Genomic DNA, 14,360 nt, shown 5'->3' on the forward strand with positions numbered 1-14,360 from the left:
AGAGAAGCGTAGTTAATAACAAACCTTCGTAATTCATGAAGACAATATCTATTATCGTTCATATATTTTTGGTCTTTGGTGATTCAGCTTTTTTCGAAATATAAGCAAAACGAAATAATACGTTACAGAGTAGCCAAATGCGGGAGATATACGAACAGATTAGTGAGGTGTGGCCCAAGCATTCTGTATGAATATCTTAGCACGTTGTTTAATAAATGTATGTAGTATGGGGAGGAAATGCTAACAGAGGGGAACTTATCGTATCTAAGCCCGACAGATACAAATAGAAGCATGAGATTGTGTAGCAGACACACTTATCGTGGCATTGCAACACGCAAACTCGGTTTGGAGGTTGTACGGGTGATTTTAAAGTCAAGAATGGAGAAGATTTAAATGAAGTTTAAGAACAAAGTGGTTTTAGAAGAGGCAGGTAATGTGTAGATAACATCTTTCCAAGTCAAACTATGGAGAAGAGATTGGAGAGATTGGAAAATAATCATTTGGTGTTCATAGATCCTGACAAAGCATATGACATAGTGTCAAAAGAGCTATTTTTCCTGGCCCAGTGGTCAGGAAAGTGAAAAAACTTTTTCTAAGAAGTATCATAAACCTCTACAAGTTGGCTGAATGTGTCGCTAAAGTGGGGAAAGACATTTTTAGAGAGATTTCCAGAATAACTAAAGGACTGAATCTTGACCCTGTGTGCGACCTCTTTCAGATGTATTTGCAGAGGGCACTGGAAGAATGGTGTAGGAAGTTCATGGGCATCGATATGCAAGTACGGAACCATTGTATGTACACACTTTTCTATGCTGATGATCAGGTCGTTGCAGCAAACTATGAAGCAGATGTATCTTACACGCTTAGGAAGTTGCAGGAAAAGTATAAAAAGTGAGGATTTAAAATAAATTTTGAGAATACGGAATAACTGCGTTACGGCGAGGAGGGAAGCAGCTTGAACACAAGCGAACATCATGTTAACGTGTGTAAAGGGCTAAAGTACATAGGTGGTAGCCCATAATGTGATGGAATATGTGACAAAGGTATCCAACAACGTATCAGGCAGGAAAGAGGGACTACCAAGAAATTAAATTCTGAACTTATTGTTGTTGTTGTTGTAGTCTTCAGTCCTGAGATTGATTTGATGCAGCTCTCCATGCTACTCTATCCTGTGCAAGCTTCTTCATCTCCCAGTACATACTGCAGACTACATCCTTCCGAATCTGCTTAGTGTATTCATCTCTTGGTCTCCCCTCTACGATTTTTAACCTCCATGCTGCCCTCCATTGCTAAATTTGTAATCCCTTGATGGCTCAGAACATGTCCTACCAATCGATCCCTTCTTCTTGTGAAGTTGTGTCACAAACTCCTCTTCTCCCCAATTCTATTCAATATCTCCTCATTAGTTATGTGATCTACCCATCTAATCTTCAGCATTCTTCTGTAGAACCTCATTTCGAAAGCTTATATTATCTTCTTGCCCGAACTATTTATCGTCCTTGTTTCACTTCCATACATGGCTACGCTCCATACAAATACTTTCAGAAACAACTTCCTGACACTTAAATCTATACTCGATGGTAACAAATTTCTCTTCTTCAGAAACGCTTTCCTTGCCAGTTCCAGTCTGCATTTTATATCCTCTCTACTTCGACTATCTTCAGTTATTTTGCTCCCCAGCTCCATTACTACTTTAAGTGTCTCATTTCTTAATCTAATTCCCTCAGCATCACCAGACTTAATTTGACTACATTCCGTTATCCTCGTTTTGCTTTTGTTGATGTTCATCTTATATCCTCCTTTGAAAGTACTATCCATTCCGTTCAACTGACTTCCAAGTCCTTTGCTGTCTCTGACAGAATCACAATGTCATCGGCGAACCTCAAAGTATTTATTTCTTCTCCATGGATTTTAATACCCACTCCGAATTTTTCTTTTGTTTCCTTTACTGGTTGCTCAATATACAAATTGAATAACATCGGGGAGAGGCTACAACCCTGTCTTTCTCTCTTCCCAACCACTGCTTCCCTTTCATGCCCCTCGACTCTTATAACTGCCATCTGGTTTCTGTACAAATTGTAAATAGCCTTACGCTCCCTGTATTTTACCCCTGCCTTTCCTGTACTTAGGTGCTGAAAATGAGGTTGAAATGCGTTCATGGAAATGCGTCATAGAACAAACAACGTGCTATGGTATCGAGTGGTGAGAAATCAAGAAAAGAAGGAATAAGAACCTTGAAGAGGACCATTTGAGAAGAGCATATACAATTTTCCGACTCGACCACGTAAGAAACGAGGAAATAAGAGAAAGGATACAGAATCATTAAAGTAGTACGGATAGAATAGAAGAAAAGCAGCTAGGTTGGTTAGTGGATGCCAAAGGAGTGGATGAAGACATATAGCCCAACAGACTAGTTTTAAGTTAAACTCCTGTAAGGATAAGAAAAAGAAGACTTCGGAAAGAGTTGTTAAGGAGTATCCAAGAAATGATTAAGGAACAGAGGATGAGGGAGAATGGCGAGGACGAGGGAGAATACGGTGACAGCTGTAAGACACCTGCAGCAAGAAGATGAAGTAGCCGAAAGTATCTAAAAGACAGTGTCGTCAACAATCGACCACCGCAGTGGAGCCTTGAAGAAAGACATTTGTGGCCGTCGGCAGAAAGGTGCTCGCTAGGGTACTATCATGATTCCACAGGCAACAGCAAACAAACAAAAATGGTTCAAATGGCTCTGAGCACTATTTGACTTAACATCTGAAGTCATCAGTCCCCTAGATCTTAGAACTACTTAAACCTAACTAAGCTAAGGACATCACACGCATCCACGCCCGAGGCAGGATTCGAACCTGCTACCGTAGCGGTCGCGCGGGTCCTGTCTGACGCGCCTAGGACCGCTCGGCTACACCGGCCGGCCAACCGCAAACATTTTTCCATGAAAGCACTGACCGCCTTGGTTCACAGGAGTTATATTAACGATTATGGCGATTATTTTTGAAACATTGAACGTTTCAGCTACTCCTTTCCGTCTGTCTCTGTTTAATTTGACTGTGAATTATATTTAATGAAATAATGAATATGTTGAATATTAATATAACCCTAAATCACAGTTTTTAATTTTTTAAAAAAAGGAGAAGAAATTTTCTTGCTTCAAAATCAGAGCAGTCCTTATCCCACCACTTATGGTATTTGCTACATTACACCTAGTCTTCCTCTGGGGGGTCAATTTGGACCACAGCAGATGTAGGACACTGCACTATATTTACTTTGTCAGTTTATTTCTGTTGTTTTAATTATTCTTGTTTTGTGATGTGTGCTTATTTGTCAGTGAACATCTATTTCATTGTTGATCATATCGAAACCCTTGCATTCTATATTTGCTTTCTATGTTCATGTTTCTTCATTTAAATATTCTTGTTCCACCACGTTTGTTCATTTATCAGTGAACATCAGTTTTACTGGTGAGCATATTAAAAGCCTTGCACTTCAGCTTTTTCATCCAAGGCCTTCCTTTAGGAAACGGGTTACAACCTATAAAACATCGGTACCATTTGGTCTTAATGTAGTAGCTGCTTTTTAGAGTATTGGTTTTTAATTATAGTACATTAGAATGTTATGAATGCTGTGGATTAACATTTAGGTTTGTAGTCTGAGTCAATTTATTTTCTGTTTTGCTATCATCTGTAACAAGACAACGATCTCTAGATTTCTCAGCAGCAAAATCACGCTAGTTAAACACAAGGAGATGGTAAAGATCGATCTCACAAACTTGGAACGCGTTATCTGTATTCCCGACGATAGCTGCTTCGAAACAGTCAGTGCTCAATAGATGACGAGATCGTCAAATTGTGTGTAGAGTTAACAAGAATAAACATGAGTAAACAGTGACTGTGAAACGCATATTGTCTAAGGCAGACATGTGAGCAAACATTAATCAAATATATAACCACTTATTCCACTAGAGCTAATGCTGAACGTCTTGAAAATCATAACACATCAGATAATATACATGGCAGTTATGTGACCCATACCGAAGTGAACGCCAGAAGCTTGATTGTACGAGTTGTCAGTGTCTGACAGATCGCTATGAAGATGCTACACAGAAGTACACACTTAAACTTAGTGATTGGCCATGCAACTCCACTCGTCAATTTTCCCAGTCTACCCAACTGCCTTTGCAATACATTCTGACACAATACACCAGTATTCCGAATTGAACTGTGAACCCTGAGTCACATCCCACAGAAACACTACTGCATATCTTGCTGGACTGTACTTCCTTTTATTCTAAATGTGAAAGGCGATCAAAAAGTTTCCATTAGAAGGCTGTACAGCCCAGTATCAGTATATCAATCTGGCAAAACTACCATGAGCACTGAGGCAATCATCTCACCAATGCACCAGGTTGAAGATACCTGTTAGGTAAAACAACGTGTTCTGTTGTGTGAAGACGCCCGTAACTTCATCGTCCGAGAATCTCAACCTTACAAGGCCTTTCTAAGGGACTACATGCATGATGATAGTCTCTTGGGGGAGATCAGGACTACCTGGAGTGTGCTCGAGTGACTAGACTTGGTGTAACTCGTGCATTACAACACTTGCGATATGGCGCCATGCGTTATCGTGACCAGCAATAAACATGGCGCACTATTCCACAACCGAGGTTTCCGACATACATGCTGCCCCATACAGTTCCTTCATTCTCCGATGGATGTCTTTCAGTATTTGTCCTTCATCGGCCAAGAACCAAATAAGAGCAATTCGATAGTGTTTGGACACATTTGGTAATACGCACTAATGCTGCCATAATTCATGTTTCTGCATTTATCGTATTCACAGCAGTAAGACAGGAATACTACATTAATCCGTTACCTAAATGTCACTGCTTATGTACACGCATCAGATTCCATGGTATGTTGCAGATACGCTGTAACAACGCCCTCAAACCGAAACTTTTTGATCACTCCTGATAACACTAATCCAGCACAAGATTAAGTCACGAACAACAATACCAAGAATATGATGTATATGTAGCTCTGCAGAACTCCATTGTCTGGTGACTGATGTGACATGTGAAAGGAACTAAAAAATGGTTCAAATGGCTCTGAGCACTGTGGGACTTAACTTCTGTGGTCATCAGTCCCCTAGAACTTAGAACTACTTAAACCTAACTAACCTAAGGACATCACACACATCCATGCCCGAGGCAGGATTCGAACCTGCGGTTCCGGACTGAGCGCCTTAACCGCGAGACCATCGCGGCCGGCGAAAGGAACTATTGTAGTCTGTTGTAATTTTGTAAATGCAACATGCTCCTCTCGGTCACTCCTCTGAAAGCATTGGGGCAATTAAATATAGAGATTTACTAATCATCTAACAGGAAAGTACGCAATAAAACAACGTAACTTCACCGCAGAGACCTCAAAGATAGTCTTGAGATTTTGTGTCTGGAGAAAACTGAACAATCCTTAATCTGCTTTTTCTCCATAATGCTACGAAGATGAAGAATCGCATTGTTCAAAACACAGCTGAGCTACCTTATTTTTACTGAAGTGATTCGATTTCCCTTCAGAATCAGACATTCTTTGGATCTAGAAAAGTCGAAAATCGATTCAGTTTCGATCTGTCCACTCAATCTCAAATGCAGCTTATAGAATTTTCTATATCTAATCGACGCGGAGTGGACTCAACAAGTCATTGCAGGTCCTCTGCGGAGATATTGAGCATATGATACCTCTATCGTGGACCAAAATTTCGAAAGTGTTTTTCATGCAGGATTTGCCCACGAACTGACCTGTCGATTAAGTCCCATAAATTTTCCATGGGACGTATGTCGGGCAATCTGGGTGGCCAAATCACTCGCTCGAAGTGTCCAGATTGTTCGTCTAATCATTCGTGAGCAACTGTGGCCTGGTGACATGGCGCATTGTCATCCATAAAAATTGCATCGTTGTTTCGGAACTTGAAGCCCACGAGAGGCAGCACATAGTCTCCCAGCAGCCATATATAACCATTTACAGTCAATGACCCAGACCATACCAAGTAAACATAGCCAATACCATTATGGAGTCATCGCGAGCTTGCACAGCGCCTTGTTGACAACCTGGATCCATAGCTTTGTTGGTTCTGTGCCACGCTCTACCATCAGCTCTTACTAAGTGAAATCGGGACTCATCTGACAAGGTCACGGTTTCACAGGCGTGTAGGGCACAACCGATATTGTCACGAGCCCAGGAGAGGCGCTGCAGGTGATGTCACACTGTTAGCAAAAGCATTCGTGTCGGTCGTCTGCTGCCATAGTCAGTAAACGCCTAATTTCGCTGCACTGTCCTAACGTTCGTCGTACGCCCTATTTTGATTTCCGCGGTTATTTCACACAGTGTCGCTTTTGTGTGAAAATGATATCTCTACAATACGCCGCTGGTCTGAGTCGTTAAGCGAAAGCCATCTGCCACTGCGTTGGCCGTGGTAAAATTTAGTAGTCTGTTCACACTTTTGACGCTGTGGATCTCAGAATATTGAATTCCTTAATGATTTCCGAAACGGAATGTCCCATGCCTCTAGCTCCAAGTACCATAACGCGTTAATTCCCTTCATGTGGCCTTAACTTGAGGTAGCCAGATAACTTGTGCGGGGTCAGGTGTGGTCGGCGGCCATCAAACATTGTAATCATCGTGACTAAGCCAGCTGGATCTGGAAATTGGAGGGGCAGGTACAAGGATGCAGAAAAAGAGCATGAAGTAAATGTTAAGATACTGTTTTCCAGCGGCTTATACCCCTCCAACTTGGTTCGTGTGGATGAATGTACCAGCAGACCCACACCAAGAGAATATTAGTCAACCTTACATTTTATTGAGTCAGAGAGTAGAGCAAAGCTTGTGTCCAGCAGAACGCTCTCGAGTATAAAGTGTGGCTAAGTGCGATGTAATGGCAAACTGTTAACTATTACTGCATTTTCTCATGACCTATTGATCACGACTTGCAATTTACCAGAATTTGTCGGCTTGGAGAATCTCCAGCTCTCGAAAGTTTCCCAGTGAGCTATGATAAGCCATCCATGGCAAATAAAATTAACTGCATCTGACCGACATATTGTGTATTGTGTTCTGGTACTTTTATTTTTCCTTATTGACCTTTCTGCTTCTAACATCAGCACAATCGCACTTCAGCAAACACTGCGAATTCTGATAAATTCCATCTTTGATTCTCTTTCCATCAATTTCTTTCCTTGACAACACTGGACCTGCAAAGTCTAGATAACTTTAACAACAATATTAAATTCGTTCTGTGCTCTTGTGATATCAAATTGATACGCTAGTTCATTAAATTGGTGATTTAATCATATGATTATTATAATTGATTTATGACTCCCTCGAGATACGTATTGTTATGCTAATTGATTTATTATTCGCTGGGGATAATCTATATTTCTGAGAAACCCCACACCCCTTCCCCTCCCCCTCAACTCCCTCCCCCACCACTCTGGTAAAAGGAATTGCCACACCTTCCCCTCCCCAGTTCAGTTCTGAGTAACATTTGCCCCGTCTGAAAAATCAGCCAACCCTCCTCACTGCCCACCCTTAATTCTCCCCTCCAAGAAACCCAGCGTCACTTTTCATATAAAAATAATTGGTGCGAAATATCTCAACTGTGGTATCTCCACTCTTATGACGTCACCTGTAACCCTATTGGTAGATACTGGTGGATACAGCATCGGTCACACAACCCATCGGTTTCCCGGAAACAATGAAACACTTTTGATTAACTGTTACAGCTTATTTACATACGTGGCAGGAGATATCTTACCAAACTGACTGACTGCGCGAAATATTGATTTTGCTTGGAAAAAAAAAACTCGCTTAAAACACTCACATACCTAGCGAAAAATTAGTCTTATGATCGTTCCGTCCGCCGATTACAGGAATGCAGGAGTGCTCGGAACTGCGACGGGTGCGACATTGCATCTTCACATGAACGCCGGTCGGGAGTGGTCCCCTCACACACTGACCACGCCGGCAGTAGGGCGTCCATCTTCCGAAAGCTCCGGGTGCCACCGCCGCCAGCCAGGGGAGGTTAGAAAGCAGCGTTCCTCCATGACATGTCTATGAGCGTTATTCTACAATGTCTGACAGTTTGCAAGTTTCTCTCCAACTCACTATGGTGACAACGCTAATGTGGTGAAACAACTGCCTTGTAAACCAAAGAATACATTGATTCCTTGTAACGAGCCATTGCTGTGTGCCCCTAGTCCACAATACCACTCGAAAACGTCCTACAGCCGCTGCTGGAAGAATGTTCTGGTAAACCAAACTGACAATTGTCCTACAGCTCTTCTGCTTCAAACACACACAGATTGTGGTTCAATACATGCTACCACAATTGACGGAAAATGTCTCACTGATATAATTACACATCGAAATTCTAGAGCCGGCCGGAGTGGCCGTGCGGTTCTAGGCGCTACAGTCTGGAGCCGAGCCACCGCTCCGGTCGCAGGTTCGAATCCTGCCTCGGGCATGGATGTGTGTGATGTCCTTAGGTTAGTTAGGTTTAATTAGTTCTAAGTTCTAGGCGACTGATGACCTCAGAAGTTAAGTCGCATAGTGCTCAGAGCCATTTGAACCATTTTTTTTGAAATTCTAGATAAATACCACCACTCGTAAACAAGGGAACATAATGTAACACATGCACATGAGAAACACATATATATTTTCCAAATTTAGTAATTTATTTTCGAGAAAGGAACCGTCTCCATAGTGCTATGTATATGAGAGGTCCTTATGCACCGTCATCTGAGAATACCAGCATCATCCTCCACTTGTCCCACCAAACATATACAATCGAAGGCAGTCCAAAGAATACTGATTAGTTCTCAGAGAGTGTACTCTCCCCATCGGTTACCTCAGGAACCAACAGGATCCCAGCATTCTATTTCTCTCCCACCTCAATATTGATGGGAGCCAATATTAGTGCGGGAACGCTACATCTGGTCATGTGATCTCTCATTTGCCATCTATCAGTGAAGGACTATAAAGCATCAACAGCAGCTGAGATCACAAACCGCCTCTGTCTCACAGAAGAAGCGGAGGGGTAAGAACATGTGATTTAGGTCTGTACCCTGGTTCAACACCATATCTTTGTTTGGGGATTATTATTGTTTCTTCTTCTTTGTTCAGCACCCTCTTTCCGTACCCTTGTTCTACACCATGTCTTGGTTCGGGGATTATTATTGTTTCTTCTTCTTTGTTCAGCACCCTCCGGTATGTCCAAGCCAGCAGCGACCTCCAGTTTGACTTGACCATTTGCAGCCTCAGGCCTGACTGTGGCCAGCAGCGGCAGCAGCACTATGGGACCTTGTAGCACACACGACTAAAATGATGGAGCAGGAAAATTTGCTGTTTTTTGATGAAGGCACCCAGCCAGTCACCATCTCTCAGAATAATGCTGCTGGGGGACATATACCACATAGTGCAGCTCATTGCTTGTTTCCGACATATGTACCATCCCAGATCATTCTGGTGTCACGGCAAGGACACTGTGCTGATGTGAGAGAATCTGGCAGTTCTTCCCATTATTCTATTGCTTTTAACTTTAACTTATAATTTAACAGTTGGCGGTTCAAAGCTCCTAAATATTTGTATAGAAGCATCAGTGTACAATGACTGACATGCTGTGTTAGAGATCGAAAATGCACTGAGAAGTGTTAAAGTACAGTTCATGGAGGTGGAATGGGATGAAATATGTCATAAATATTTGTATAGAATGATAATGACTAGCAGGCTGTGTTAGAGATCGAAAATGCACTGAGAAGTGTTAAAGTACAGTTCATGGAGATGAAATGGGATGAAATATGTCATGCAAATCCCTACATTAATCAACAGATGACATCCAGGGATCGTCTGTCTCCTCCTCCCCAGGATATTTATGGTGCTAGCCCAGTGCTACCTATCATATCATTGCATGACAAAGTTGCACTCATGGTGACAGCTGGCGTTGATCCATTTATCTTCAGTACTCCACTATTAAAAATTTTTTCAGCCTATAGATGGTGCTATCCGTTGTGTTACAAAGACTGAACCATGGGCTTCCTTATGTTCAGACTGTGTGTAAAGACGCTGCGAAATACCTGTGTATGTACAGTGTGCATGTAGAATAATATGATGCCAAGAGAAGAAGCTAAAGAGATACTCACTACTTTTAGTGAAATAAATGGTGAATACTGCCCTTACAAGGAAACTTTATTTTGCGAAATTCTGTACAGGTGTGACGATAAAGAAAGATGTAACGTCCCCTTTTGAACAATTTATATATGACTGTGCTTAACCTGACACATAATATTTTTTAGCGCAACGCAATCTGACTTTCAGAATTCTCTACAAAAGAATGGCCCTGACTAACATTAAACTATACCTTTCACAATCACTTACCTCACAAAAATCTTCGCTGCTCAAGCTACTGCAATACAGCGAGCGCCACTACTGCCAGCTAAATAAAAGATTCAAACTACTGAAGGCACTAACTACTGATAGGGGTAGTTAGCAAATGAAAGATATTAATAGAGAGCAAACAATGTATTTACCTTAATATCATCACAAATCATAATATATATATATCAGTTCATGACAAATTGCAAAACTTCGCCATCTCTCTCCCCACATCCATCACTGCTTGCGGCTCACCTCCAACTGCGCAACGCTACGCGCTGTTCACAGCCAGCTGCCGCTGCCCAACACTACAATGGCAGACAACAATGCAAACTAGCCACAGACTGCACACAGCACAGCCAGTGATTTTCATATTGAGCGCTACGTAACGTTGCCAATAAGAAAACATAAACAGCCTACTTACATAGAGAAAACATAAACAGCCTACTTACATAGAGAAAACATAAACAGCCTACTTACATAGAGAAAACATAAACAGCCTACTTACATAGAGAAAACATAAACAGCCTACTTACATAGAGAAAACATAAACAGCCTACTTACATAGCCCCCATGCTCCCCACAAAAATTTTTACAAATGGTGTTGGGCACTGGCCAATACAGATTTGACAAAAATTTTTCACAATTACAGTAACAAAGATATAAAATGCGCACACTTATTGATACATTGTAGGTCAAAAGCTAAAAATTTCTCACAGTCCATAAAGACAGTCCACATTGTTCATCACAGTGAAACTGCCGTTTCTTTTCTCAAAGTCTGAGCAGTAAAAGACAATGCACACAGAAGTAGTGGATTTCCATGCAGTCTTGAAGAAGTAGTGTTGTCCTTCCAATGGAAAGACAGTGCTGACTCTTGACATGCTGACAGGTAATGGGCCACAATGGAGCAAACCCACAGCAGAGTCATTCGAAGTTTTGAAGAATATTGGTAGGTAGGTCATCACAGAGCAGACCCACTGGAGTCCTGGTAGAGATTGTGGTATTGGTGGGCCACCAGAGGTGCAGACCCACTGTAGTCCTTGTAGAGATTACGGTATTGGTGGGCCATCAAAGATGCAGACCCACTGTAGTCCTTGTAGAGATGGCCAGCAGCCATCTGTTGTGACTGTGCAGGTGCACAATCACCATTGAAGAGTCTTGCGGATAATATAGCAAGTCCATAAACCACCACTTGTGCACTCACAAAGTTTTTGAAATCGTCCTTAGAACCAGCAATGCTGTTATCCAGTCCCTTGCTGAGTTATTAACACACGTGCAAACACTAACAGTCCCTACTTCTCACATATTGTCCACATACTATGACCAACAGAAACGTGTGCAGTGAAATGTAACTAACAAGTTAATAATGTCATGAACTGGTGACAATTACAATTTTATAACATAAGAATACAATTACAAAGGTACAAAATACATCATTAAAAACATAATAATACAGATAACCTTTGTAGTACAGGCTTTACAAAAGAATAGAAATAAACATATACATCAGTGTTACAAAAATAGTGACATAAGTACATACATAAAATAATGAGAATAGTTTTCGAAACATTAATTTCACACATGAACATTGAAACAGAACAGAATTGTAAACAACTTTACAAAGAAAATAACATATTATTAATGCAACTTATATTTGAGGATAACAGTATTCCTCCTCATAGTGAATGTAGCTTAATATTAAAAGAAAAAAAATTCTATGAAACTACTCAGAGACAGGAAGAAAACAAATACACAAGGGTACACAAACACATAGTGGGATAACACCAATAGGAAAGGACAGGGTTCGTTTTCAGTGTAACATGTGGTACTGCAGTCCAACCCAAAACTTCATATATCTTTCCTCTTATTTCATCCTTTGTTTCCACCCAAAAAATTCTATCTAAGCATGCTTTCTGTATTTATATGTTCATACATTTCTTACCTCAACATTTATTTCCAAGAAAATCCTACCTAAACCTGTTTTCTCAATGCATTTCTTCCAATTCATCGCAACTCATTCTCTTAGAGGCTACCCCCTCTTAAGCTAACTTAAATCTACTGAGCTCAGATGCTAAACTAAGGGACGAGGCAATGCAGCATCACATAACAAATCAACACAAACAGCAATGCAAAAAATGCAAATTGGCAAAGCTAGCAGCATAAATGAGCAAAAGCCAAATTCAATAACACTGTGCCTGGCAAACAGCAGCAACTTACACCTAAACATGACATAGCGCAAGCAGAAAAAATATTACACTAAAATGGCCATGTCTAATACCTATGTCACATCTTAACATTAGAGTGATGCATCACAATTTATTCTACAAAAGAAATTACCAAGTACTTGAAAAGAAAATTACGAATGCAGTTCCTGTGAAGGTAAATGTCGCTTTGTGCTCCCTCATTTTTTTGAAAAAAATTATTATATACTCGATCTGTAGACAGAAAATATTTATATTAGTACATCTATAAAATTTTATTTTAACCAATGCTGCAGTGCAGCTAGAAACTTGATATTAAACAAAATGTGTAAATAAATACATAAAGCAAGCCATATGGCATTTTTCTTAACTAGCAAGGCAATAGCTGTGAAATGTTTCTCATCGTTTCATTAGGCATTTCAGTAAATATCATAAATTACGAGCTCCACAGTATGCTTTCAACAAGGAGATGTCAGTAGCGCGGACAATGGCCTTCCCTTTCTTTTTTTTCTACCTGTGCTTCTGACGAGGCACTCACACTAATGGCTTGTTCTCCAGGCGTCTGACACACCTGGGTGCCCAAGACGCATTATGTGCAGGTGGTCACTTAACTTTCGTACGGAAATATTTACCGCTAAAGTGACAGTCTGATATAAAAATATTTCACAGGTCAAGAATTTGCGTTACAAATCTGTAGAAACAAAATGCTATTGATATAACAGTGTCCAAAAAAATTTTTCGTCTGCATTGTAATACATTCACGCATATACACACACATTTCATAACTCTTAAAGTACGTTTCTTGGTTTCCAACATCCTTTTCATAAATCAGAGTCCCTAACCACTATTCATTATTCCTTACCTTATTATACATATCCATATTCGTTGACACTTCTTCAATATTTCATCCTGAGAAACATGTAGCATAATCAAATTCCTCATATACGGTATCATCATCTTATTGATCATAAACATACCTCAACAGCATAATACACATCGTCGTCGTAATAATAAACTGCTTGCGGCTCACCTCCAACTGCGCAACGCTACGCGCTGTTCACAGCCAGCTGCCGCTGCCCAACACTACAATGGCAGACAACAATGCAAACTAGCCACAGACTGCACACAGCACAGCCAGTGATTTTCATATTGAGCGCTACGTAACGTTGCCAATAAGAAAACATAAACAGCCTACTTACATAGAGAAAACATAAACAGCCTACTTACATAGAGAAAACATAAACAGCCTACTTACATAGAGAAAACATAAACAGCCTACTTACATAGAGAAAACATAAACAGCCTACTTACATAGAGAAAACATAAACAGCCTACTTACAAAGAACCAGTTGATTTTTTCATGTAGTGCATCGTATCTATGACTTTTCATTGAAATTATGTATGTGCCCACAAACAGTGTTTTTATTTTGTTCGTACCTCTCACAAAAATGTTACTGCCATCAGTATTTTCAGCGAAATGTGTAGAATACTGTAACAGCAGCAAACTGTCTGAATCACCTCGTCATTTTTTCACTACACTCAGAATCATCAGTTATATATATATATATATATATATATATATATGCACACAGCCTTGCCCCAGTGGTAACATCAGTTCCCATGGAATCACCTAAGTTAAGCACTGTTGGGCTGGGCTAGCTCTTCAGTGGGTGACCATCTGATCTGCCAAGCACTGTTGGCAAGCGGGACGCACTCAGCCCTTTTGAGGCAAATTGAGGAG

Source organism: Schistocerca serialis, chromosome 4, assembly GCF_023864345.2.
Source record: "Schistocerca serialis cubense isolate TAMUIC-IGC-003099 chromosome 4, iqSchSeri2.2, whole genome shotgun sequence".
NCBI lineage: Eukaryota > Metazoa > Arthropoda > Insecta > Orthoptera > Acrididae > Schistocerca > Schistocerca serialis.